At 51.0% G+C, this 27,861-nt stretch overlaps 1 protein-coding gene across 3 annotated transcripts in view; it reads right to left on the bottom strand.

Moving 5' to 3' along the window:
- Mgat3 (beta-1,4-mannosyl-glycoprotein 4-beta-N-acetylglucosaminyltransferase) overlaps positions 1 to 27,744 on the bottom strand; it is a 32,949-nt gene extending 5,205 nt beyond the window's left edge. The window contains exon 1 of one of the 3 annotated variants that reach the window (XM_055603047.1): positions 27,674 to 27,744. The gene's annotated coding sequence lies outside the window, so the exon portion shown is untranslated. Of the gene's footprint in view, positions 1 to 14,067; positions 14,116 to 18,081; positions 18,389 to 27,673 lie in introns of those variants that run through there. The other 2 variants (XM_055603046.1, XM_055603045.1) reach the window with 2 other exon arrangements.
- Positions 27,745 to 27,861: the final 117 nt, after the last annotated feature.

Raw genomic sequence — 27,861 nt, 5'->3', positions numbered from 1 at the left:
CTTTCTTTCTTTCTTTCTTTCTTTCTTTCTTTCTTTCTTTCTTTCTTTCTTTCTATGTGTATATGAGAGAGAAACAGACAGAGAAAGAGAGAGAACCAACAAAAGTTTTCAGTTCATTTTCGCAAAAACCAAACACACAAACAAAAATCGCTGAGAACCTAGGAGTTTGAAAGATCTTGCCTTGGGATTTGAGGACCACCATGAAGGTAAGAAACCAGGCCAAATCCCAAAAGGATGGAAACGTGTTTGTGAATCTGTCGGTACCTTCCCCATCCTGGGATAAACTCCTGATTTTATCTTCTTCTCTCTAACAAGGAAGGTTCCCTCAGACCTCCTACCTCTAATATCTGTATATCCTAGGAAGTCAGCTAAACTGGTGACCAGAGACCTGTGAATATGGGCTGGAGAGATAGCTCAGCATTCAAGAGCACTGGCTGCTTTCCTAGAGGGCCCAGGTTCAGATCCCAGCACCCATGTGGCAGCTTGAAACTATCTGTAGGGGGGTAGAGAGATGGCTCAGAGGTTAAGAGCACTGGCTGTTTATCCAAAGGTCCTATTCCCAGCAACCACATGGTGGCTCATAACCATCTATAATGAGATCTGGTGCCCTCTTCTGGTGTGTAGGCACACATACAGGCAGAGTATTGTATAAATAATAAATAAATCTTAAAAACAAATCAAAACCATCTGTAACTGCAGTTTCAGGGGATCAGACACCCTCATAAATACATGCAGTCAAAACCAATGTACATAAAATAAAAAATTTTTAAATCATTTAAGGAAGGAGAAAGAGAGACCTGTGAAGAACACTTCTACACATTTTTTCTTTCCTTTTTTCATTCATTCATTCATTCATTCATTCATTCATTCATTCATTTATTTTGAGGCAGGGTCTCTATTATTAGCTCTGGCTGTCCTGGAAATTGCTGTGTAGACCAAGCTGGACTTGTATTCACAGAGACCCGCCTGTCTCTGCAGGTCTGAGTATTAAAGGCTTTCATGCACCACCACACCCAGCCCAACAAACTGTTTTAAACTAAAATTGGATTGGGGTTAAACTTCTCCTCTCTCCCTCTCTAGATGCTTAGAAATCTCCAACTGATAAAAGCGACTCTGAGCTCAAATGATGGAATTCCTTTCCTGGTTTCTTTATTTTGTTAACTGGGACCTCCCACTGAGGCCAAAGAAACTGATTTAGCCATGCTACCTAATGAAACAAGGGTCTAAAGGTCCACCTCTAATCTGTAAAATATGTAGGCAGAGAGCTTCCCTTATCAGGGAGCTGGGCTCTCTTTAAAAGCAATCATGAGCCAGGTGGTGGTAGCAACCTTTAATCCCAGCAGAGGCCAGCCCGGTCTATAGATTGAGGTCCAGGCCAGCCTGGTCTACAAAGTTCCAGGACAGCCAGGGCTGTTACACAAAGAAACCCTGTCTCAAAAATCCTAAATAAATAAGAGCTATATGGAGGCTCTACTCCACTTGACAGGAGCTATAGGTTACTAACACACACACACACACACACACACACACACCAAACAAACAAACAAACAAACAAAAACAAGCCATTATTTAGATGGGAGAGGAAGAAAAAAACCAAAACAAAACCCAAACTCTAATTCTCTCAGAATGCACGTCATCCTAACCTTGATCTGTTAGGCTAAGGTTAGGATGAACCCAAAGTGCCCCTCCGCGCAGTCTGCCCCTATGCAGGTGGCTCTGAGATTTCTCTACTGCTACATGTACTTCTTTTACTGGCAGAGAAAACAAACCCAACCCAAACTCCTAGACTGTATCAATGCCACAAATCTCAAAGAAACACATTTCATTTGGTTTTAAAATAGGGTCTCACTCCTCTTGCCGCAGCCTCCCAGAGCGAAGTGGAGGAGTGAGCCACCAAATCCCAGAAATCTCACCATTTTTAAAATAAAGTAAGGGTGGTTTAAAGGGGGCCTTCAAACCCAGCATAAGATAGCCACCGCACTCAAAAAAAACAAAACAGTAGCCAGGTATGGTGGCCCATGACTTTAATTCCAGCACTCAGAGGCAGGAGGATCTCTGCAAACTCAAAGCCAGACTGGCTACATTGTGAGTTTCAGGACAGGCAGGCATACACAGTGAAGCCCTGCCTCAAACAAACAAACAAACAAACAAACAAACAGCCAGGCTTGTTGGCTCACACCCCTAATCCCAGCACTCAGGAAGCAGAATGTGGTGAGATGTCTCTTAGCTCAAAGCCAGCCTGGTCTACATAGCGTTCCAGGTTGGTCAGAGCTATACAGTGAGACCCTGTCTCAAAAATAAAACAAAGCAAAGAACAAAACAAAATACAACCACCAACAACAGAAAACACACCACATCATTAACAACATCAAAAGTAGACTGGTTTCTAGGCATGAACTATTAGAGTCAATTTCTTTGTTCCTAGCTTAGTATAACTCATAAATCTGATTTAAACACTAAATCTAATCCAATTGTTTTCCTCAATTAGTGATGAATTTAAAAGATTTTCATGTTAATAGAAACAGATCTTTCATTTCCTTTTAAATTCCACAAAACACTCCTAGCTTTTTCCCTTTGTTTTGCTAAATGAACCCCTGTACTCACAAGAGATACAGGACCCAACCACTTCCTATTTACTGGAACCATTTAATTTCTCAATTAGCCTCTGGCTGTGGCTAGGGATGATTGTCTGCTTCTCTTCCCCACAACGTACACAAACTGTTCACTTTGGAGCAGCTGCATTTTACCAGGTAAGTTTCAAAGACAGGACAGATGGCCCTTCACATGGGCCTCTACTATTTCCCACAACTCACAACCACAGATTTGTAGATTTGTCACAAAGAGGAGACAGACACCAGCATATCACTATTAACTGAACTCCACATTTTATTTGGATCTTACGTGGTTATTTTGGTGGGGCTGTGGTGTTGGGAGTGCAACCTGGGCCCTCCGCACTTTAGGCATGCCTGCTTTCCACGCTCCGAGCACAGAATGTATTTCTTTCAGGGTGTAAGACTGTGGAAAAGCTTATGCAGGGAGGGTCTGGGACAGAAACCTAGCCTTTGGCATCTGGGGCCTTCCTTCAAAATGTTCCTGGCAGGGCAGAGGATGTAACTCATTAGGAGTGTAGTTGAGTATGCAAAGCCTGGGATTAAACTCCAGAAACCCAGAAAAAGCAAAAACTTCCTTTCTGCAACTTGTTCTCCTGGTTTTTGGTTCTTTTCCCAGGTCATCTGCCCCAACTCTCCTCTCCTGTCACCTCCAGTCAGCGGCAGGGTAGAACAGAAAGAAACACTCTTGGCTGGGTGATGGTGGTGCCCTGTACCTTTAAACCCAGCACTCAGGAGGCAGTCAGGCAGATCTCTGAGAGCTCGAGGCCAGCCTGGTCTACAGAGTGAGTTCCAGGACAGCCAGGGCTACACAGAGAAACCCTGTCTGAAAAAACAAGACAAGCTTTATCAAGCTCCTCACGATTCTGAACCTGCCTTCATACCTGAAACCTGGCATGGAGTTTCCAGTGCACAGTGAATACACAGCAAGCTTTCTTTCTTTCTTTTCTCCCTTTGTTTCTTTCTTTCTTTCTATTTATTTAGCTTGCTTGCTTTCTTAGTTAGTTAGTTAGTTAGTTAGTTAGTTAGTTAGTTAGTTAGTTAGTTAGTTAGTTAATGTGTATGAGTGCTCTATCTGCATGTACACCTGCACTCCAGAAGAGGGCATCAGATCACATTATAGATGGTTGTGAGCCACCATGTGGTTTCTGTGAATTGAATTCAGGACCTTCGGAAGAACAGCCAGTGTTTTTAACCACTGAGCCATCCATCTCTCCAACCCCCTTCTGCCACAGTAAGCTTTCAAATGTTCAAATGTTCCAGGGTGGAATCCTCCAGCAGGATCTTCTCTTATCTATGTGGTCATAACGGGGTCTACACACAATCTAGAGACCAAGAGTCATCCTTTCTGACCAGGGCCTGGGATACTGCAGGGACCAACTCAGGGCTACATGGCTGACCTCAGTGGTATCATTGTAGGAGGGTCCCTGAGCAAGCAAGCAAACAAGCAAGGAATAGTTCATCTGCTAGTCCTGAAAGGCAGGGAAAGGCCAGTACTAGAGACATAACATGCTCTTTTGTTTCTGGTTTAAATTCGTGCATCCTTAGCTGCCTAAGTGGACCCTACACCTCTGACCAGAGGCAGAGAAGACAATGAGGGTGGGAGCCTGACCTTTGCCAAGTATCAGCTATCCCCAGGCTGAGATGGGGCTATATATACCCACTGGTTCAATTGAGGGAAGAGGTCAGCATCCCAAAGTTGAGGCGGGGTGTGTGTGTGTGTGTGTGTGTGTGTATGTGTGTGTGTGTGCGTGCGCGCACGCTCATTTCTTCTCACTATACTCCAGCCCCATTCTGGAGAAATAGGACCAGTTACACAAGACTGACAGGTAGAGCAGAAGGAACCAGGCCTAACGAATGCGGAAAGACAAGCAAGCTTGCTGTAGCACATTGCCCTGGTCCCGCTAGCTCCAACCCAGGAGTATGTTACAGCTCTGAGGGGAAAGGCATCCTGGCAATCGGGAGCCTAGGAATACCACGAAGTCATACGGCTCCATTTATTGGGAGAGGCACAAGAGAGTGGCTGCTTTGGAATACTCTCTTGGGCACTGTGTATAGGTTGTATTATTTGTATTATTCAGATGCTGATTTCCGTACTGGCAGAGACTTGAGAACAAGCCAGACTTTGGAGACAAGCGATGCTTCATAAAAGTAACAATTCCAAAGTCTGGCTGGTTCTCACTTTAATAGAAGAAAGAAACTCTAAAGGTTTTAAGAAAAAAAAAAAATCAAACTTTCAAGTGTCTTGACTGTGGCAAGCAAGGCAATTTCGAAAGAAACTGTAGGCAGAGCCAAGCTAACTCCAAAAGAAGCCGGAGCCTTCCAGAATATGTGGAAGGTGTGGCACATGCCAGCATTGGACTAAGGGACAAAGAAGGTAACCCTTTGTTGGGAAATGCCAAATGGGGGCCTTTCACAGGCCTCAGTATAAAATTCAAGTTGGCCATTTCAGGTCAGCAGCAGAGAAACTCATCCGGAGAGCAATTAAACACCATTACTCTGGATATAGTAGCCCAGATAACACAATCAGAGCAGCTTCCATAGACAAAACAGAAAATTCAGGAGAGACCAGAAAACAAGTATTTTGGCAAACTGCTATAGATGATCAGGGGCCTAAACTAAAAATATTTACGAATGATATTGAAATTGAAGGTTTGGTAGACACAGGAGCAGATGTAACAATAATTTCACCAAAATCTTGGCAATCCAGATTGGTCTCTTCGAGGTAAATGCTCAGTTTCTAGGGGCTGAAACTTTATCTCAGGTGAAACAAAGTGTGAGATGACTTAAGTATACAGGGCCCGAAGGTCAAATAGGAAAATTCAACCCATATGTCTGGGGTAACAGTCCCCAGGCCAACCTATCTGTCTGGCTAATACTCAGGAGCACACTGGGCCTGCTGCAATGTTTCTGCCTCCATTACCAAGTTTCACTGAGGCCTGTTGCCTCACACCAATACTGCCCTGAGCACGCTACATGCACAGCCTCACACAACCTCCCCAGCACAAAGCAGGTATCCGTGTCATCCAGGTTGTGTAGACAAGGAAACTGTAGCCACCAACTAACCTGCACACTGCCAAATACAGCCGATCAGTAGTGTATATGCGATTCCCAAGGGCCAACGATGGCATTTCAGCCAGTGGGAAAGCTCTCATAAGCCCCTTCCATCTGCTAAGTTGATCCCACACGCAGCGGGCAGGCCCCTTAGCCGCTAACACTTCGTCAGCCACTGAGAACTCTCAGAGATAAACCCTGCCCAAGGGGAGCTTGTCAGTGTGGGCTGGGTCACTGTGCAGGATAGAGTTCGGACCCGGGAAGTAACAAAGAAGACATAAAGGATGGGGACGGGCAGAGAGACTCATGGGGTGGCCAGACAAGCTCCCTGAGAAGTGTGACTGAATCACTGGATTAAGGAACACGTGGGAAATTGGCCATTCATCATTTCTTCACATCCACAGAGTAAGACTGACAGACAAGGCAGTATAGAGGCTGCGGCAAAGAAGGTGCAACCTTCATACGGGGGGAGGGTACCAACCAACCGGAAGAGAGTCTAAGAGGAACAAAATGGAGGCACCAGAGCAAGTTTCTCCCTTCTCTTGTCGACCCTGTGACTCCAAGGCTTAGACCAGCAGCTTCCTGAGTTCCCATCTTTTGGCTTCAGACTGAGAATCACACCTTTGTGCTTCTGTGGTTTAGGCTTAGACTAAGATGCCTTCCTGGGGTCAGTGAACTGAGGGAAAACACGAGCAGCCAGATCATGCAGGGCTCCCAGCCATGGCTGGGAGCGAAGATTGGGCAGATTGGGCTGGCAAGATGGTTCAGCAGGTAAAGGAGTTTGACATCAAGCCTGATAGCGTGAGCTTCATTACTGGGATCCACACAATCAGAGAGGACCAACTCTTGCAAGTTGTCCCCTGCCCTTTACATGTGCTGCTCCCCGACCCCCTCTCCCCAATAAATTAGCTTCCAAGGTGGAATATGGAGGGCTGTAGACAGACGGGTCGGTCTGACAAGGGTGGCAGGGAACTGTCAACTCTGGGAGATACGATGATACCATACAGGCAATGACTGGACTGGCTTTGGGTAGCAGCCACTCTGTACCACCGTCTGCTTGGGACTGGGAAGAGACCTGGGCTAGAGCTCCCATCAGCATGCCTGAAAGGCTCCTTGCTCTCACTTTCCTCAGATAAGAGCTCCAGATAAGGCCACTGTCACACAGCTGCCAGGACAGGCTCTAGGAACTGTTGGTGGATACTACCCCATTCCTACCTTGCTTCCTGGGGTGCACCTGGCTTGAACCCCTTTTTGGAACCCAGGATCCCAGAAGCTGCCTGAGAACCAAGTTCTACTGATGAAGAACCTGATTGCCCTCAAGGCCCAGGCAGGTGGCTCTCCTGAGGACAAAGTCCTTGAGCCCTTCTGCTGAGACTGATCCCAGAGCTCAGGGGCCTATACTTAGGACCAACTGGAGCCAGGAAAATTCGCCAACCATTCTCCAGGGGCTTCCCCAGAACCTTCTCAAGGTATCCACCGTCACTCACACGGGTGCAGATCGCCCCATCCAACCCGAAGGTCTGCCATTTGCTATGTGCATGGCCTTGGGCGTGCTCATCTGCATCTCAGAACAACAAGCAGGAGAGATGGGGCTCTTCCATAGAGGCCACACAAATCTTGAGCGTGCCGACGCAGGTGTGAGCTGGGGAATGGCATCGTGCCCCAAGAGACCTACCCTATCAGATGCATCCTGCCCCTAGGACTGGGCCTGTTGGCTGGATGGGTAAAAGGGTGGAGATGAGCTACATCCTGGACACAGGAGGCTGAGGCCAAGCTGAGGTGTCAGTAGGACAGTGGGAAGTATGATCCAGGCAGACTTTCTCATCTATCTTTCCCTTCCCCTCCCACACCCTTTTCCTTGGTTCTTATTGGAAGGTAACAGGAAACTGCTAAGCCCAAGCCCCACACAGCTGGGAGTCAGGTTCTCTGGACAGAGAGATGGCTCAATGTGGAGGGGGTGGGGTATTTATTGGGCTCACATGTTTTGGAGGTTGGTCGGTATAGTCGCATGACTGTGACGGAGACCCCAGCAGGCAGCTGTTTGGTCCAGCCCAAGTCTAAGGACCTCAGAATCATGGAAGCCTGGTGGGATTCCCAGTCCAAGGCTGAAAGCTGGAGAGTTCACAAACCACTGGTGTGAATCCTCCAGTCCCAAAGCCAGAGAAGCAAGAGTTCTGGAGAAGTGCCCACTCCTAGCAGAGAGGAATTCACTCTCTGCCTTTTTGCTTGCTCCAGGCCCACATCCCACTGGACAGTGTCCCCCATGCTGAAGGCAGAGCTTTCCCCTCACCTGTCTTTCCCCAGAGACAGCTTCTGGACACTCGGAAATCATGCATGGCCAGGTGTTTTTTAATCCTGTGTAGGGTAACACCCAAAATTATCCATCATAATGACCCAGCCATGACCTCAGAGTCAGGACCAGCTTCAGTCTGGCCATTACCCTCTGGAGGTTGTGACCAGAGTCATGCATCAGCAACTCCAAGGTACAGCCAAACACTTGACAGGTGTCATGGGGGTGAGAGACATGACTGTGGAGCTCTCCATGGTCCTGAGCTGGCCTGAGCTGATCAGGTCCCAGTTGGCACCTGGTGTGCCCTTGGCTGGCGTTGTCCTAGCTCCTGTTAACTGGCCTCTGCTGGGAATTGAACTCAGGACCTCTGAAAGAATTGACAGTGGTCTTAATCACTAAGCCATCTCTCCAGCTCCAGCTAGAAACCTTCTACGTGCCTGTCCCTCACAACTATTTCTCAAATAAAGAGCCTACCCTCCCATTTTACACACGAGGAAACTGAGGCTTAGAAGGGTAAAGCAGCCGGACTCACTCATTCACCTGTGCGACTCACTGCCCTCCAGAGCTTGAGACCCACAGAGTTCCCTCCTAAGTGGAAGCAGGCCTTGGCCACAGGCTCCAGGAGGCTGTAAGCAGCAGGAACCTGGTCAGCTTGTGCCTGAGGATGACCCACATGGCCAGCCTTAGTGCTGTTCAACAGCAGTCCCTGTGACAATGGACTCACCACATGTGGCCACTGAGGACTTGAACCTGACTTTGGCAACCGAGGAACAATCTAATTCTTGTAGCTACATGCACTAGGGCTATATTGTATTGAAGTTTGCAATAGATTAATCCAGAGATGGTGGACGCATAGAGGCATGTAAGCCAGCTGCACCAACCCTACAAGAATGATGGGGGCAGATGAGGAAACAGCCAGCCAGGAGAGTGGGATGGTTGTAGATCTATAAGGTCCTAGCAGAGTGGTGTCCTATACATTGTAGGTAGCTGTGGTGGTTTGAAAGAAAATGGCCTCCACAGGCTCATAGGCAGTGGCACTATTAGGAGTTGTGGCCTTATTGGAGTAGGTGTGGCTCCACTGGAGAAAGTGTGTCACTAGGACGTGAGCTTAGAAGTCTTAGATGTTCATGCCAAGCCAAGCGGCTCACTTGTACTTCCTGCTGCCTGCCAATCCGGATGTAGAACTCTCAGCAACTTCTCCAGCACCATGTCTGCCTGCAGGCTGCCATAATGATAATGGATTAAACCTTTGGAACTGTAAGCCAGCCCCAGTTAAATGTTTTCCTTTCTAAGAGTTGCCGGTGGAGCACTCCTGTAATCCCAAGCCCTCGGGGAGGCAGAGGCAGGCAGTTCTCTGTGGGTTCAAGGGCAACTTGGTCTACAGAGTGAGTCCAGGACAGCCAAGGCTACACAGGGAAACTCTATCTCAAAAAACAAAACAACAACAACAACAACAAAAAGAGCTGGCATGCTCATGGTGTCTCTTCATAGCAACAGAAACCCTAAGACAGAAGTTAGTACCAAGGGCTGAGGTGCTGCTGTGATAGGCCTGGCCATGCTTTTGTTTGGAGGAATGTGAACGCTGGGTTAGAAAAGCGGCAGAATGCCTTAAGTGCTGCTTAATGGGCCAAACTAACAGGAGCGTGGAAGACAGTGAGGGGGCCAGCTCAAGGGGTTGCAAAGAAGAATTTTAGTGTGTATCCTAAAGATTGTTGTTGTGCTGTTTTGGTGAGGAATGGGGTTGCTGTTTACACTTGTCAAAAAAAAAAAAAAAAATCTGCCTGAGGCTAAACTAAAGATTTTGGATTAATTTTGTTGACTGAGGAAATCTCAAAACAGCCTAGTATCAACTTTGTTGTGTGGTTGTAAGCATTCACTCTTATACAGACCCATAATGAAAAGGAGCAAGCTGAACAAGGAAAAATTGAAAAAGTGCAATTTGAGGAGAAAATGGGTCCCAGGAATTAGAATGGAGCTAAGTCCTGTGTTCAAGGAAATAACAAGATTAAAAAAAAAAAAATTCTAATGTTAAATGGAATAAAGGGAGTGGTCACCTCAGGGCAAGATCTCCACCTAGCTAAGCTTCCAAATTATGAAAAATAAGAAAATAAAGAAATAAAGAACAGCTTAGGGGCTGGAGAGATGGCTCAGAGTTTAAGAGCCCTGTCTGTACTTTCAGAGGTTCTGAGTTCAATTTCCAGGAACCACATGGGGGCTCATAACCATCTACAATGAGATCTGGTGCCCTCTTCTGGCACATATCCAGGCAAAACATTGTATTCATAATAAGAACAGCTTAGGTCCAGGCATGGTGGTACCCACCTTTAAGCCCAGAACTCAAGAGGCAGATCTACAGATCAGGTTCTAGGTTAGTCAAGCTTAGGCAATGAAGGAAACCATCAGACACAGAAAGCCGGTGAAAATGTTAATTGAACAGTGGGGCCACGTTCCAGGCCCCGAAAGCAGAGCTTGGCAGCTCTGGCCATGTGGTTTTGGCTTTAGAGTCAAGGATAGAAGGAAGGGGTTGTGGAATCCCCATCTGTGACTAAGGAAAGCCACTGAGGCCAGCTGTGCGTGAGGGGTGTCCTTGCAAGGAGGCCCAGAGAGGCCACTGTGTGAAGCTGTGAAAGCGGTGCCTGGATTGCCTTGGGGACCCCAAGATGTTAGAGACGCCAGAGCCATGGATACCTGCTGAGGAGAGCTGCTAACAGGGCATGGAACCAGCCCAAGAGACAGAAGTGTGTTGCAGTCAACAAAGCTGAAAGGGGTTGGAGATCTGAAGAATGTTTTGACATTAGACATGGCAGTGCAGAGTTTGGAGTTTGCCCAGCTGGTTCTCCATCTTGTTTTGGTTCAGTGTTTCCCCACTATGCTCTCTTTGCTCCATTTTGGAATGATAATGTATATGCTGTGCCATTATATGTTGGATATCATATCTGTGATCTGATTCTGATTTTACAGTGGATTACAGTTAGGAGATTACACGGGTCTCAGAAGAGACTTTGAATTTTGGACTTTTGAACAGAGTTGAGACTGCGATAGGCTATGGGGACTTTTGAAGATGGATGTGACTACAAGCCTATGGGGACCAAGGAGTGGTTTGAAAGAAAATGGCCCCCACAGGCCCATAGAGAGCGGCACTATTAGGAGGCATGGCCTTGTTGGAGCAGGTGTGGCTTCCTGCCATGATGATAATGGACTAAACCTCTGGAAATATAAGCCAGCCCCAGTTAACTACTTTCCTTTATAAGAGCTGCCATGGCCATGGTGTCTCTTCACAGCAACAGAAAACCTAACTAAGGCAGTAACTATCGCAGGCAAGGGTATAGCTTCACACATTGGCATATTAGGCAAGAGCCAGGGAGGGCTGCAGCGCTGTAAGCAGAAGCTGGGGAAGGTCCGAGAGGGCAGAAGAGGGGATCAGAGCCATGAGGAAGCAGATGTGAGATGCTAAGCAATACCCAATGTGAAGTAAGGTTGGGAGAATAACAGTGACCTAGGGCTAGGGCGAGATCCTGGGCTCAGGATTAGAAGAGAGCAGGAGTGGGAAGGGAAGTGGCCCTGGGTCATCGCTTGGCAGAGAGGTATCCAGAGACTATATTCAGACGCTGCAACCAGATTGCCAGGATTCTCCGTATCCCAACCATCTCCACATTCCCTCAACCATCAAAAAGGGATAGAACAAGATCCATGCCACAGGAAAAACTTCAGGAATATTTATTTTTATTCTTCACAGTACTGAGGATTGAACCAAACCCAAGCATGCCAGCCAAGTGCCCTACCACTGAGCCATCTCCTCAGACATTTATTAAAGTGCCTGGAACTTCTTGGCTGATCCGGTAGCAGCTGAACGCGTGAGGCCTGATATGGTCAAATGCGCTAACTGTCTGCTACAGGAGAGAAACCAATGCTTCGGAGGCAGAAAAGGGACCCAGGAGAAGAAAGTCTGACAGGCCTGTGGAGATGGGGACAGTGGCTGAGAACATTTGTTGCTCTTGCAGAGGAGCAGGCCTTTAATTCTCAGGACCCTCATGGTGGCTCACAACGAACTCTAATTTCAGAAGCTCTTACGCCCTTTTCTAACCTTCTCAGGCATGAGGCACGCGCATGTTACACACGCATGTAGATGAAACAGGCACGCACACATAAAAATGAAATAAGTCAGCTAGGCAATGATGGCCGCCTTTAGTCCCAGCACTGAGGAGGCAGAGGCAGGCAGATCTCTGAGTTTGAAGTCAGACTGGCCTACAGTGTAAGTTCCAGGACAGCCAGGGCTACACAGAGAAACCCTGTCTTGGAAAAAAACAAAAACAAAAAACACATAAATTTTCAAAAATATTTTTAAAATAAAGAAAGTCTAGTTAGCCTTACTGTGTCCCCATCAACAAAAGAACAGAGTCCAGAAAAGGGCAGTGACCTGGCCAAGCCCTTATAAGGAGGTTTCTTATCATGGCCAGAGAGACCTGGGGTGCAGGGATGGATCCTTAGCCTCCAGCTACCTGAGGAACAACTGAGGGCAAATGATGGCCATATGGATGCCCCATGTGGGCACCAGTGACAAACGGGCCCTTACCACTCTATTCATTCCTAGCCCAGCGTGAATACACAGATGGACAGAGGGAACAGCATTCCACAAAGAACAGGCCAGGAATGGGAAAGGGTCCCTGTCCAAGCCCCTTTACAGGCAGAGGTGGACAGGACGTGGCCAGACCAGAGCAGATGAGGGTAAATCAAAAGAACAAGTCATGTGTTACCTCAGGCCCACGGCTCAGATCTCCCAGAGATATGGCCTTCCTTCATGCAGGGCAGTCCCCTGCAGCAAGACTGTGGGGTTGCCCAATGCGGAGCAAAGAGTCCACCAGGCCTGGCTGAGGTACAGGGATGGTAACTGAGGGCAGTGAGAGAAAGAGCGAGCCGGGGAGACACAGTTCCTGTAGTTTAGGACACCGGCTTCGGGTGGGCGAACAGGTAAGGATGGCTACTTGGGAGCAGCTGTAGCAGGGGTCAGAGAGAAGGACAAAGCCCTTACAGAGCTCAGCACAGAGGGACGGAGGACAGATGAGGAGGCTGAAGAGGGCATCAGGGTTAGGCAGGGTCTTCCGAGGAGAACACATGCAGCTAAACCCTCTAACCAGGCAGGGGTGGACAGACTGAGAGAGAGTGGGATCAGACCACGCCTCCCAGGAACTCCCACCTTCGTCGTCATCCCGTTCGTGGTGGCAGCAGACGCCTGAAGTATTGTCTGCAGCCAGGCACCGCGTGCCGCCCTCCCTCCTTCTGCCTGGAGGACGGACAGTCTGGCTGGTGGCAGTCTGACATCTGCAGTTCTCAAGTCACGCATCCCTCTGCCTCCAAAGAGTGACCAGGCAACCACGAGGATCCCACTGCACCCGCCTACCCTGCCAAACAGCTTGGACTAGCGCGCGAGCTCCCACAGTACATCTATTAGGCTTGGCAGCAGGGATTTTAAAACCACAGTTCACAAAGCCCTAAGTTCTCTGGAGGTCTGAAGGGACAGTCAGCAGCTCCTCACCTCTACCCAGCATCCACAGGAACTCGTCCATATGTCAGGTCCCTCACAGTCTGACGTGGAGTAGCTGAGTCACTGATACTCGAGGAAGTGAGAGAAAAGTCCCAAGAGGAGACCTGGGCCTCACGAGACAGGACCCTTCCACTTAGGGCGGACTCCTTCTCTGAATGTCCCTAACACGCCCTGTCCATGTCCCTCCCTAGGAATCTCCTCGTTTACATCCTCACCCTCTCTCTGAACTTCACCCTGGCCCTGCTCACTGGAAACTCAGACCAAGGCTGGTGAACCGGCGACTCGGGTGTTACTGTTTGCCTGCCTGATTGCAAACCTGTTTCCACAGCTCTCCAGCGACCTGCAACTGTGGGGGTAATAGGGGTCTATCTTGAGATAACCCCATAAGTGCTCAGAGTACTTTATGTCACTCCGTACTGCATCCTGAGCCCAGCCACACACGGCTACTTACAGGTGAAAAGCCAGGCTATCTGACTCCACCTCAAGCCACGTTCCTCATCACCCCACCTGTATGGGGGTCACTGCCTAGGTCCCTACTGGCCACCGCTGCCCACCCTTCCACAACCTGTTACCTGTCTTGAGACACCCAGTCCAGTCCAGGCTTCTATGTCTCTTTTTCCTTCCTTGGTGCCCCAGGTTAAACAAGGGGTCAGTTATGTGACCGGAAGCTGATCTCAGCCAGGCCACACAAGCACAGCTGTCTACACAGACTGGCTTCCCAGTGCCACCTCCTCCCAGGCCTCAGGTCTCACTTGTAAATTAGGTAACCAGGTAGCTGGAGAGGCAGCCCTGCTCTCCCAGAGAAGCTGGGTGCTGGGCGAGGCAGGAAGCAGCTGTATTTTTCTTTCCTGGAGCTGTCAATGCCAAATACAGGTGATCAACCACAGAGGGACCAAAAAGCCCCACTGAGCTTTTTCTATTCTCAGGGCAGAGGACTCTGTCCCGCCCCTCAGGGGAAACTCTCAGAACATGGAAGGTAAAGGCGGGAGGATGTGTCTAGCCTGAAAGCAAGCTCTCTGTCTCTTCCTTTTGCTGTCTGCCTTTCTGTGTGTACCTGTGTTGAGACAGGGTCTCATGTAGCCCAGGCTGGTCTCACACTTGTTATAGAGTCAAGGATGACCTTGACACTCTTCTGTCCTCCAGCCTTTCATTCCCAAGTGCTAGGCTGGACCAAAGACTCTGTGCAGGGGGGCCGAGGAGGACGAATCCAGGGCAAGAACCTGTGCTGCCCCTTTCAAAGTAGCCCAGTGCCCACAGCTGCACAGTGGAGCGTGGAACTGAAGCTTTCCTTCCACTGGAGAACTGAGATCTGTGTGGCTGACCACAGGTGAGACTTTGGAAGCCTAGAGGAGATCCCCTAAACAGCCTAGGAGTCCCATTTTGGCCTGGCCACATCCCTCATCCTCTGTGGTGGACTTGGAAGGCAGGTGAGCAGTGCTCTGAGCACTCACATTGCAGAAGGGGCCCACCGGGCTTTAGCCAGCCTTTGCACACAACACTCCACTCAGTGGTTTCCCTCCCCACACAACTCAGTATGGCCTCGACCTCCCTGAGGCCGTCTCCAAGCCCAGCCCGCTCAAAGGCCCTGGACTTCCAGTTCACCCTCCCAGCAGGCTATAACCACCAAGTCCTGCCCCCACCTCCCCCCAAAAAACACACTTGATACTCGGCAAACATCAGTGCAGTAAATATCCTGCAAACCAATGAACAAACAGGATGCCCACAGGCGGCCCCTCCCTTCTGTGTGTAAGCATCTCTAACCGCCAGGTGACACGGATGGGCGTATACTGGCCCAGCTGCCCATAGCCCCTCAGCGGGAAGGAGATGCCAAGCCAAAATACCAAGACATGCCCGGTAGATGAGGGGCCTTCCCACCTCTGTAGCGAGAGGCCGGGTAGAGCTAGGGAGAGGTGCCGGGTTGAGCTTTCAAAACAGAAGAGGCCAGAGAGGAACTAAACAGTGTTGAGAGGAAGTGAGAGCAGCTGGAGGAAGGTGAACTTACTTAGCGCCTGTGAGATTCTGTGGTAGCTTGTATCCTCTGACCCTCACTGAACTACATACCACTTGAACTCATCACAGGCATCTTCAGGAACCCAGAGGCCAGTGGGGGATGGATCTGACAGGGGTCCCTGCCCCTCAACTCCCAGCTATCCGCCAGCCACACAGCCTCCCAAGCCCAAAAAGGTGGCCCTGTCTCGGCAGCAGTAGGAAACAAGAGATCAGGCAAATTCAAGAGTCATGCCAAGGCCAGCTCTGCCAGGAATTGGAATAAAAAGTGGGGTGCTCCCTGCACAAGTAACTCTCCAGCACAGCTTCAGGGGGCACCTTGAGGTTGAAGTTGGGTAGTAGTGTAAGACTGGGTACCTCTCAGTTTCCTGAGGCCAAGGCCAGAGGGAATGGGGGCTGAAAGGGTCAAAATAAACATTCCGGACTACCCAACGCCCCCCCAGTGGTGGTGGGGAAGCTCGGCTCTCTGAGGCATCCTGAAAGGACCTAGACTCAGCCTGGCCCTTCTCCATCCCCACCACTAAGTGATCCTAGGCAGGCAACCTACCAAATGAGCCTCAGAGTTCCTGTCTGTATGGTAAAATCAGCCACCCTCTCTTCTCTCAAGAACTAAACGGGATGTCAACCAGGGAGCCTGCCGCACAAGCTCCTGAGACTCCTGCTATGCCTAGCCTCACCCCGTGCCTGGTAGGACACTTGACCCCTCTCCCTCTCTGGCAACCAAGGGTCACTACAATGATGGACCCATCTGGACATCTCCTACTCTACCCCCATTGCTCATGGCATGTCACACCCAGAATGAAACGTAGGCTGGTCTGGGTGTCCACAGGCCCCTGCTGAGACGGCCTCTCATGTCTTCACTAAGTTCACCTTCCTCCTCCCTACCTTTCCTCCCCAGGCTGAGCCTCACCCTGGAGTCCTCACACTGGCTGTCCCTGCCTCCTGGAGCACACTTCCTTCAGATCTCTGCGTGCTGGCTGCCTCTTTCTGATATCACTGCCCAAGGCCGCTGCCTTCTTTTTAAGATTTGTTTATTATATACACAGTGTTTTGCCTGCATATACACCTGCCTGAGGCAACCAATGGTGGTGAGCCACCATATGGTTGCTGGGAATTGAACTCAGGATCTCTGGAATAGCAGCCAGTGCTCTTAACTTCCAAGCCATCTCTCCAGCCTCAGCCCAAGGCCTTCTTGACCCCTGGCCCCAACCTCCCCTCTCCCCCCTCTTCAGGTCTCAACCCGGCAGCTCATCCTGTTGCTGGCCCTTGTTTATGTCTCCCTGCCCTCAGGAATGTCGACCACAGGAGCAAAGGGTTACTTTCTCTCCCCACCCCCACGACACAGCTTGGCTGAAAGACTTTGGAACCAAACAATGCACAGGCCCAAGGAAACTGTAGAGAAAGGGCTCACATAGACAGTGACGAGCTCTGTCTGGCTCAGGGGTGCCCAGCGGATGCACCCAGACACTAAGTACTCATACTTGTTGGGACACCCTCCCTGACTTCAGTGCCAAGAAAATCCCATTCCCTTCCCCCTTCCCCAGAAAGTCCCCTCAACCCCCTCTGCTGAGATCAACGGTCTTGTCCCAGCAGTACCAGCCCCTCCCACCTCCCACCCAGGCTCCAGCCTTCCAGGAACAATGTACAAAGGTCCACTTTAGCTCTATCTCCAGCCCAGAGGGCTGGAGGAGGGAGGGGGTGCTCCCTCCCCCTCCCCCATCCTCTCAGGACCTCCCTGCTGATGGAGTCAAGCCCCTCGAAAGGCAGCTTTGTTCCTAACGTTGTCCTTGTGATATGGGGGTGAGGGGCAACCCACAGAGTGAGGGACAGGTGTTACAGCAGGCACCCAGGAGGTGAGCATGGCCGCTGGTTACACAGCATCGCTCCAGGAGGCCGGCTTAGCTTCTGCAGGCAAGCCAAGGTGTACTCCAGATGGATTACTCTGACAAGCAAGCTGCTAACCTATGACCCAAGCCTGGCACCAAAGGAGGCGTTGGCAACTTCTTTATGCCTGCTATTCTTTTTTCTGGGCCACTCAGTGATGACTAGCCAAGCATCCACACCCAGTGGGTCCCTAAGAGCCTCCCTCTGTCCTTCCATTCAACAACCCCCTTGAATATCATCCCTCCTCTGTCCTGTGGCCTACAGAGAATCAAAACAGAACAAAACAAAACCAAACCTTCCCCCCCGACCCTGGCTGCCAGATTCCTCCAGCATCCCTCAGTCTCTACCTGTTACAGGGTCCTCCTGGCTGGGCAGACCCCGGCCCAGGGGCTGGCTCTTCCCCAAGCTGTTCTTCCCTATATAAACCAGCCATTTGGGTTATAAATCCCTTTTTATGGCCTTCTGGCTTCTTGGCTGTGGCTCCAGGTCCCTCTCACTTCTTCTTCCCCCTACTCCTTCACCCCCTAATCCCCACCCACAAGTAGCCCAGGTCAGTCTGCTGGTCCTGCTCACTCTAGGCCCTTCCAGATGCCTCTGGCAATGGTTTCCCTCATATCTACAATAAACCTTCTTCCCCACCATGCCTAGGAGCTGTCATGCCCCCCTTTTGTTTTATTTTTCATGCAAGCACTTACCAAGATGATGGTACAGCCTCTCTGAGGAACTTCTAATCATGTCTCCAGGAACCAGCCAGGCTGGCAGTAATCTAGACCCCATGGGTCAGCAATCGGTACTCGTGCAGCCTTCCTGAGGGAGCCCCAGTCAGGTTCTCAGGACCCAGACTACTGTTCTCTTTCTTGGACCCAGTGGCCCCTGAATAATGTTCACACACAAGGATAAAGTCCAAGCATGCCGGGAGGCTGCAAGTTCCCCAGCAATCTCTCTCCGCACACCTGTCCCGTAGCTTTGGCTACCTGCTAGAGCTGAGGCTTCTAGCCTGCCCTGCTGTCGGATGACTCAGGCTCAAGGACAAGCTAACACAGAAGTAATAAACCGTGGTCTGCTGAGTGACTAACTGGCCCTCTTTGAGGCCACACCTGAAACTTTCAGCAGAACCGCTGGCCTCTCGGGTCTGGTCTGCAACTCAGGAAAATGATCAAGGTCCTAGAGTCGCCTGTCACATCACCTCAAAGCTCCCGAGCCCCTGGAGAAGTGGCTTCCCTGTGGTCCTCTTCCAGATGGAGGGACAGAGGTGCAGAGAGGAGACAAAGGAAATAAGGAAATGAGTTCAGCCTTCAGTGTAGAGAGTGAGACACCCAGGGCTGGGAGGAGCATGGGTGTGGAGGATACAAAGAAAACCAAGAATTTCCTTTTTCTTTCTTTCTTGTTTGTTTGTATGTTTGCGTCAAGACAGGGTTTCTCTGTGTAGCCCTGGCTGTCCTGGAATTTGTTCTGTAGACTAGGCTAGCCTTGAACTCAAGAGACCCTAGCAAGTGCTGAGATTAAAGGCGTGCACCACTATTGCCAGGCTAAGGAATTTTTAAGAGAAAAGATATTTAATGTGTTTTTTTCACCTAGGAGGCTGGGAGTGGAGGTGATTAATAACCTGGTGATTTGTGCTTTCTGTAGGACGAGGCCATATCGCACACAAGCAGGACTAGAGGTGGCCAGTAGGAAAGGGATTTTCTTTTTGCCTCTCACAGATCATTCCTCTTGACTGTTATAATAACCGCAGTGACCCCCCCCCCCCGCACATGGGGATAACAAATGTAGGGAGCGAGGAATGGCTGGAACAAGAGACTTAGAACCCTCCTCAGCCCTCACCATGTCCACAGTGTTGTTCCCACTGTGTGAAAGAATGAACACGAACTGGGAGGAGGCAGAGGATGACCCTGCAGTGCTCCCCTGGATCTACGGACTCACAATGAACATGGCCCCGGCAGAGCAGGTGAGGGCTCTTGGGTCTGGGTGTCAGTAGGTTCTGAGCTTCTTGCAGCCTGCTGGCAAACACTCTGTGCCGGTCATCTGCTCTGCTCTCTGCCCGGGGCTCTCCCGAGACGCAGGCTTGAGTCCACTAACTACTTTCCCATGCTGTCAGAGCCTGCCACGATGACAGGGCATTAGGGTGACTCAATATTATGGGAGGGTATTTCTGAGTATTGGCAAGGACAAAGGGGGCAGTTGTACCATAGCAAAGACAGGCTGGACCCTTCTACCATAGGAGCCTTCCCTTGGGTCAGGATCTAACGGTCTCCATTTGGGACACAGGAGGCCAGCCCTCAGAGCTTTGGTGGCTGAGCCCACTATTCACAGCCTCCATGAGACCACCACCCAGCTAACTCTTGGCCTTCATGAGACCTTCCTCACCTGGTCAATAACTTAACTCTCTCACCTAGAAGATCCAGTAAGTGCTGACAGGCAGGCATATAAGGGCTTACATAGCCCAGTAACTCTGAGAGTTGGAGGCAGGAGGATCAGGAGTCTGGAGTCATCTTCCTACGTCAGGTTCAAGGCCAGCCTGGGCTACATTAGAGCCTGTCTCAAAAGAAGAGAAGGAGGAACAGAGGGAGGAGGAGAAGGAGAAAAGTGTGGCCTTGTACCACATACACTTAAGACTAGGACTAGGAAAATCTTATTAGGGAAGCCACCGCCACAGGGAAGCTACCCACAGGTGCTGGCACCAGAACCGGACGGAGGGAGGGGTTAAGTGTCATCAGGGAACTTTTCTTCTCTCTTGCCTTTCGAAGACTAAACTTCATTTTCCTGCTTTAATGGCTTCTTATCTGTTTTTGGAAAGCAGCAAATGAAAGAGAGCAGCATGGCCACTCTCCTGCTCCGCTGGGTCCTTCAGGCCTGGGTTCTCACAGGCCCTCCCTTTCCCCCTGTGCCTTTTTTTTCTGGAATAAACCATCTCCATAGATCTCCTGCCAGCTTTGGGGCAACACGCGTTTTTCTCTACCAGGCTTTTTCCCGCGCACTAGAGGACCAGAGCTCAGAGCTCTGAGAACTCCATTCTCCTCACTCTTCTTTCACCCTAGACCTGACCCAGATCCCTGGCTTGGGGACAGGGGCAGTATGAGTAGTATGGTGGTACAGAGATCCCTGGGCTATCACAGACCATCAGCACCCTTGGCCTCTTCTTGTGGACCGCTGAGTAAGTCCTGAGTGCCACAGACCTCAACGTTCCTCCTACGAAATGGGCAGTTTTTTCCTGGCAATGAGGCCTGGAGGTCCCTAGCTCAGCCCCTTCTCTTGGCTGAGATGACAATCACCTGGATTCAGCTTTGCTTTTCCTATACTTCCAGGAGCTAAGCCGGGAAGTCTGTCTATCACTCTTTTCCTTTGCCACAGAGACACAAGGAACCAGTGAGCCTTGTTGCTGGCCCTCTAACCTCCAGTTCTGGCCAATTCTCCTCCCCTCCTTCCTCCTCTTCCTCTTTTTTCTTTCTTTCTGTTTTTGTTTTGTTTGTTTGCTTGCTTGCTTGGTTTTGGTTTTTTCAAGACAGGGTTTCTCTGTGTAGCCTTGGCTGTCCTGGACTTGCTTTGTAGACCAGGCTGCCCTCAAATTCCCATAGATCCACCTGCCTCTGCCTCCTCAAGTGCTGGGATTAAGGTCGTTCACTACCACACCTGGCCAAATTCTCATTCTTACTCAAACCTCCACTACAGCCTCTGAGACTGCAGCTATCTTTGCCAACAAAGGGCAGATTCAAGCATCCAGGCACCAAAGACCCACGTCCTCAAAGACCTGATCTTCTGGGAGTCCTCCAAAGCTCTAACACCTCTGAGATAGTTCCTGGTTGGCATCCGGAGTTCTTTGAAAGCTTTGAGCTATACATTCTCAGAAGTGAATTCACTCCTGGCTGGCATCCTGCTGAGAATAAAAACCTGTTTCATTTCAGTTCTGCGTTGTTTTATTATTGCCTGGCCACTCTATATTCTTTTGAGAAGGGTGGGGCAAAGTCTTAGGTGGAAACAGGAGACAACACCACAACCCTCCTTACTGGGCATGCTCAGAAAGGCACCTTCTAGATCTTTTACCCATGCCAGGCAAGTCATATTCTTTCCGGAAACGGCACTCATTTGCTGTCCCTGCAGTAACATTAATAAATGTTTAAAGAATATTTATTGAATGCCTTCTGCCTGCGAGGCCCAGGGCCATCCCTTCCCATCATCTCTTTGGCAGTTTGGCCTTGTGGCCCCTTTTCTTGTGGCCATTACCGTCGGACTGCCATGATACTCTGACCATCAGGATCTTCCCGGTGTACATCTATCCGCCCAGACCAAAATCAGCCTCCAGAAGAAGCAAGAAGGTCCAGAAATAGCATGTTGAGTGAAGGACAAACTGGTTAGTAACAGGGACCAAGAACAAGCAAGAAGGCCAGAGGGAGTATAAGGAAGCCTGGACTTCACGGAGCCAGACAGTGGTTCTTGGGAGCCCAAAGACCCCGCAATCTTCAGGATCGCATTTTTAAAGCTGTGTGGGCCGGGAAGGTAGCTTGATGGTACGACAGCTGCCTAGCAAACCCAGGGCCCTGAGTTCTATCCCTAGGAACAAAAATTTAAAACAGGGCCAGCAAGACAGTTCAGTGGGTAGAGGCACCTGCTGAGCAGTCTGGCAACCTGAGTGACAGCCCCTTCACAGAGTGGAAAGAGAGAACACTTTTGTTTGTTTGCTTTTGAGAAAGGCTCTTACTATGCAGTCTTGGCTAGCCTGAAACTTGCCATGTAGGGCAGGCTGGCCTGGAGCTCCCCGAGATCTACACGCCTCTGCCTTCTAAGTACTGGGACTAAACACTTTTACCATTACAGTCGTGTAGGTTCCTAGCTCTGCCACAGAGGGGCTCTAAGGCACAGCCAGGTAGGGCCTGGGAAGTACACCCCCACACTGGCAGGTGAGACCAGATGCAAACAGGGGACATTTATAAGAAAAGCAAGTGCCACAGGGAGGGTAGCCCAGAGGTTCTGCATCTCACTGCTTTGGGGAAGGTCCGTGCAGGCCCTTGGATAGCCACAGAGAGAGAAAGGCCAGGTCTGGAAGAACAAGAGGGAGCTGGACAAATAGTCCCTACAAGTGGAATGCAACTCTGATCCTACCACTTCCTGGCTGAGAGCCTCCATTCCAGGCATCCCATACTACCCCATGGGACTGACACTCTCAGGCCTATGCTCAGGCGCTTTGACCGCTGTCACAACGAGCACACAGCTGAAGCCTCTGGCCCTCGGGCAGTGAGTTAAGTACCCAATGAACAGGAACAAGTCATTAACTGGGAGGTGCAGATGGGGTAGGGTGCCAACCCATCATGAGGTCTCTACCAGCCAGACACCCTAAGTCCACAATGCCCATTTAGACCTGTCAGTTCTGGGCTACTGCTTTGGGAAGGTTCCTAGCTGGGAGGGACAGGACAGGCAGTCCAGGCCTTTTCCCTCACGAGGATTCCACTTTAGTGGAAACCAAAGTTTTGTGACATTTAACCCTCTAGATTCATAAAGCAACTGAGGAATAAGGCATGTGAATGGTCTCTCATCTTCAAGTTTACGTCTGTAGAAAAGATTCAAATACATCAGACAACAGAGGCATTTCCACTATGAGGCAGCACAAGCAAAATTATTTTAGGAGCCTGTTAACAGTGTAGATATGCACAAGGCTATGGTCCCTGGTCTACCCCACACTAGACCATGGGAGACGTCATAGATGATTAAATCCTACCCTGTCTCTTTCTGAAAGGTAGGGACAGTAACTCCTACCAAACAGGGTACCTGTGACCATCTCTCTGTATTGTGAAGCTGCCCTCTGGAGGGAGGGTCAGTTTTCTCCATCATGAATGGAGAAGGGAGAGAAAAGCTCAGAACATTGGGGGCTGGGCTGATAACCATTCATTTGTGTATTCGTCTCTTCATTCACAGTTACCACATTTTCCAAAGGCCTTCTCCGTATGTCTATCACTGACTGATTGCTGAAAACACATCAACAACAAACACAGCAGGGCTGCGGGGATGGCTCAGTGGTTAGAAGCGCTTGCTGCCCTTCCAGAAACCCGAGTTTAGGTCCCAGCACCCACACCAAGCAGCTCACAATTGCCTGTAACTCCAGCTCCAGGGGGTCTGATCCTTTCTCCTGCACACCTACACACACATACAGACACATACACGAAGTAAAACTAAAAAGCATACACATCCAGACAAAAACACACACACGCCAAGGCCAAGAGGCACATGCTCTGTGGACCAACAGAAAGGCCCGGGACTCACATTGGATCCCCTGACTCAGTGAGGCTCAAGCTATGAGGACCAGGATGAGCCATCGTGAACACGTTGTTCCTCAATGTTCTCCTCTGCATAGGGGATTTCTGTGGTACTCCTGGTACAACTATTAACATCTCCACGGCCAGCAGCTGAGGAGATGGCTTCGTTGGTAAAGTGCTAGTACCCGTATTTTAGAAAAGGCCAGACACAAGGCATGCACACTGCCTGCAACTCGAGTGTGAGGCAGAGATGGAGGGATCCCTGGGGCTGGCCAGCCAACCAGCCTTGCCAAGTCAGAGGCTTCCAAGTTCAATGAAAGCTTTCATCTCAAAAAATCGAGGTGGCCGGGGCTGGAGAAATGGCTCTGCAGTTAGGAGCGCTGACTGATGTTTGGTTCCCAGCACTCACACGACAGTTCACACGCCTCTATTAACTCCAGTTCCAGGGAATCCAGTGCCTTCTTCTGGCCTCTCAAGGTATCAAACACACAGATGGCACACAGACACACATGTAGAAAAAAAAAAAAAAAAACACCCATACACATAAAATACAAGTTTAAAAAATAAAAACAGCGGGGCAGTGGTTGCATATGCCTGCAATCCCAGCACTGCGAAGGCAGAGGCAAGGCAGATCTCTATAAGCTCAAGGCCAGCCTGGTCTAGAGTCCTGGGACAGCCAGGTTGTACGAAACCCTGTCTTGAAGAAAAAAAAAAAAAAAAAAGTCAGGTTGTTGAGGAAGCCACACATTGTCAACCTCTAGGGTTTACATGTATTCAGATGTACATACACAGCAACGTGAACACATTACACTTACACACGCACAACTTCCCACGGGAAGGATGTGCACGGGTTGATCTGAGCTGAGGTTGAAAGCTGGCACTGTGGTACATGAGGAAGCTGCTGACGGGTGACAGGGCATCGGTGAGCTGAGCTGTTTGAACTTCATCTCCAAACTCTTAGGCTAGTGTGGGGTTCAGCTAGACCCTTCAGTGAAGAGGAGGAGGAGCCAGGCCGAGAGCAGAAGAGAGGACGGTTCAGTGATGTGTGGGATCTCAGGAAAGAGTTCCTAATCTCTCTGTCCGTCCCCCTCCCATTGCAGATCAGGTCCTTGAGGGTGAAAATCTGCCCCCCAGTCCAGAGGCTTAGGCAATGGCTTCTGGTAAAGTTCTCACCTATGGCACTGCCCGGGAGTTCCTCAGAGTCATCTCATCAACAGCCCCTGGGTCCTTTTCTCTTTCATCAACCACCATCATTAGTAGGCACCATCTGAATGCCTGTCTAAGTGCTGAAGCTGGTGTGTACCACCTCCCGTTAGAAGCTCCCGTTCGGCCACTTCTGGGAAGATTTACACCACAGGAACTGACCGACAGTCATCATCATGGGTTTTATTTTTCCAGACAGCCACATGTCAGCTTACCCACCTCCCCCGTCTGAGTGACAACACAGAAAGGCAAGCCACTGACCACAGGAACATACACGACCCATGCGCCGGGACGAATTCATCGCTTCCAAGGTTCCCTCTAAGAGGGTGCACACAGCAAATGCCCAGCAGAAATCATAAACCGATCAAATGATAGCATTTGCATTGTTGTCGTTTTAGAGTAAGGGAAGTGGAGGTCAGAGATACAGTCACAGATCAAGAGGTGACAGAGCCAGGATCTGAACCTGGCCACTGGATCAAGAGTCTGCTTTAAGCGATTATGTCTGGATTCCAGGCAGCCAGCACAGGGCTGGGCAGACGGAAATGGTCCGGTAGGATCTACTGCTCAGCTACATAGTAATCTGAGGAAAAGGCCTATTTCCTCGCTAGTCCCTAACCCTCACCTGAACACAACACGTTTCTTGACCTGAATGTCTAAAAGAAACTTCTAGAAGGGAGACTGGGTCTCCATGCGGAGAGGTAGACTTGGCTGGAGAAAGAGGAGAAGAATCATACAGTACGAGGAACAAAGATCCTTTGCGCTCTGGGGGCAGGGCAGTGTACCTCATCTTTTGCTGGGAAACCTGATACATGGTGGCAGGTACCCAGAGGGACCGGAGGACTCACCTCCTCCCAGAACCATTTCCTGCATGGCTCCCCAGTGACCCTCGGCTCTCCCTTCCACACCAGTCTCCCATGATCCTCGGCAGAGCGTGCCCTCCCCATGAAACTGGCCTCGGAGCCAGCTGGCCTCAGATGGCCTCATTTTACAGGTAATAATAATAACGCAGCAGCCAGCAATTTCCCAAATCTGGCTCAGGTGCCAGGCATCCTATACATACACCTCGTCACTTTCAGTCCTCGCCAAAATACCAGGGAAGACCCTCTCCACTTGACAGAGTTGGAAATTGAGGCTCAGAACACCAAACTTCCTGAAGTGAGACAGCTGCAGCAGAAGAGAGAACTGATGGGCAAAGAGTGGCCCTGACCACGGGACACAGAGTCTCGAAGGAGACAGCTTCAGTACCAGCTTCATGGCCTTCCACCTGCTTTTCTCCAACTAGTCTTCGGGTCCCAAAGCCTTCAGCCCAAGGCCTGATGTTAGCAATCAGGCCTTCCCACTGGTCTGCCCTTAGGGACCTCACAGCAGCTTGTGCTAGGTGCTCTGCATAAAAGGGCACCCAGCCACCCCATCTCTCTCCCTCTCTCTCATTCCCTCTGTCTCCCTGTGTGCCTGCCTCTATCTCTCCCTCATGTCCCCACTCCAAGCTGGACTTTTGCTCTCCCCTCCCCCAATAAACCTCTTCACCGTAGATCTGCTCCGTGGTGTAATTTCTCGGCAGCACACCTTGCAGGGCCCCCGCCAAACATGCCGCGACTCGGATTCAAACCGAGGTTGCTGAGGCCACAGGGTAGAGTACTAACCACGGATACTCACTCTCCGGCTCCATGGCGGTTCAGTGTCTCAGCACAGCATCTCTCAACACACCAGAGATTCACACCTCTAGGCCCTCGCTCTTGCTATTTCTTCAGCCCCGGGAACGCTTCCACCTTCCGGTCATCTAGTCCAGTAGGTTCCTTCTCCCTGGGGCAGAGAGCCCCTCTTTCTAACTTTCTAACCAGAACCCCTGCCTATCTCCCGGGCAGCACTGATAATCGTGGCGTTAGCAGCAGTTAGAAGGAGAGCCTTATCTTGCTCTCGCTGCTATCCTCACGCTTGGCTCAGTGCCCGGCTGACAGGTCAACCTCACCATCAAGGCGTATCTGCACCCATGTCCCAGGGAGGATGGAGGCTCACAGAGGAATCCAGGAGGGAAAACGTTCCTGCCTACATCCCCCTTCTGGGTGTTTAGCAGACTAAACAGCATCACCAGCCCCCAGGCCATCAGAGAGAGCTGTTTGGGGCACAGCACCTCTGCTGCTGCGCCCCAGCGCAGGCACCCCCTCGCCACCAGCACAACCGAGCAGGCTCCCCTCCCCACCCCCGGTTCCAGAACTATTTGCCGATATTTATAGCGCCCTCCCCCAGCCAGGAGCCCTCCTCCGCCCTGGGCAGTGCAGTGCAAAGAGAGGGAGCCCCCTCCCCAGGAAAAGATGGGGGGACCTCTCTCACAGTTCGCTTTTCTCCGCTCCCCACTCAGGCAGCTGTAGTTACAGCTTCAGCCACGGCCCCCACACCCGCCCAGCACCCCAACCGCGCCTGGGCCTCGGCCAGCCGCCGCTGCAGCCCGGGGTCGGGGGTGGGGAAGGCAAGAGCTGAGGCCTCGCGCCCCCAGCCCCGGGCTGCGCCGGAGGTGGAAGGGAGAGCGCAGCGCACAAAGCACGGCCGAAGCCCCGCGCCTCGGGACGCCCCCACCCCACCCCCAGCCCAGCCAAAGGAGGGGGTCTCAACGCCAGGCTCTGCCTCCGGCCGGGGAGAGCTGCGGAGGGCAGGCGGGTGGGGGCGGGGGGCGCCGGCTAAGCAGACCCCCACATCTCGCTCCTCCTCCTCGGCCACAGGGCCCCCGGGGCCGCGGGACCAGCACGGGGGAGGGGGGCGGTGGTGGGGACGCAGAGGCGAGGCCTGGGGCGCCGGGGATGCAGGGGTGCGGCGCGGATTCCGGGCTCCGGGGTCAACTCACCCATCGCCCGCTGGGTCTCAGCAGCGGCGGCGGCAGCAGCAGCGGCGGCGGCGGCTCCGCGGCCCCCGGGGCCCCCGGCGGGGAGATGCTGGCGTCCGCCGCAGCCTCTCCTCGCCCCATCCCGGGCTCCGGCGGCTGCGGCTGCGGCGGGCGCCCGGCATCGCAGGCGGCGCGGCCCCGGCCCCCCC

The sequence above is a fragment of the Psammomys obesus genome, unplaced genomic scaffold, assembly GCF_907164565.1.
Source record: "Psammomys obesus unplaced genomic scaffold, mPsaObe1.curated_primary_1811, whole genome shotgun sequence".
Lineage (NCBI taxonomy): Eukaryota > Metazoa > Chordata > Mammalia > Rodentia > Muridae > Psammomys > Psammomys obesus.
This window is presented reverse-complemented; position numbering and strand designations above follow the sequence as displayed.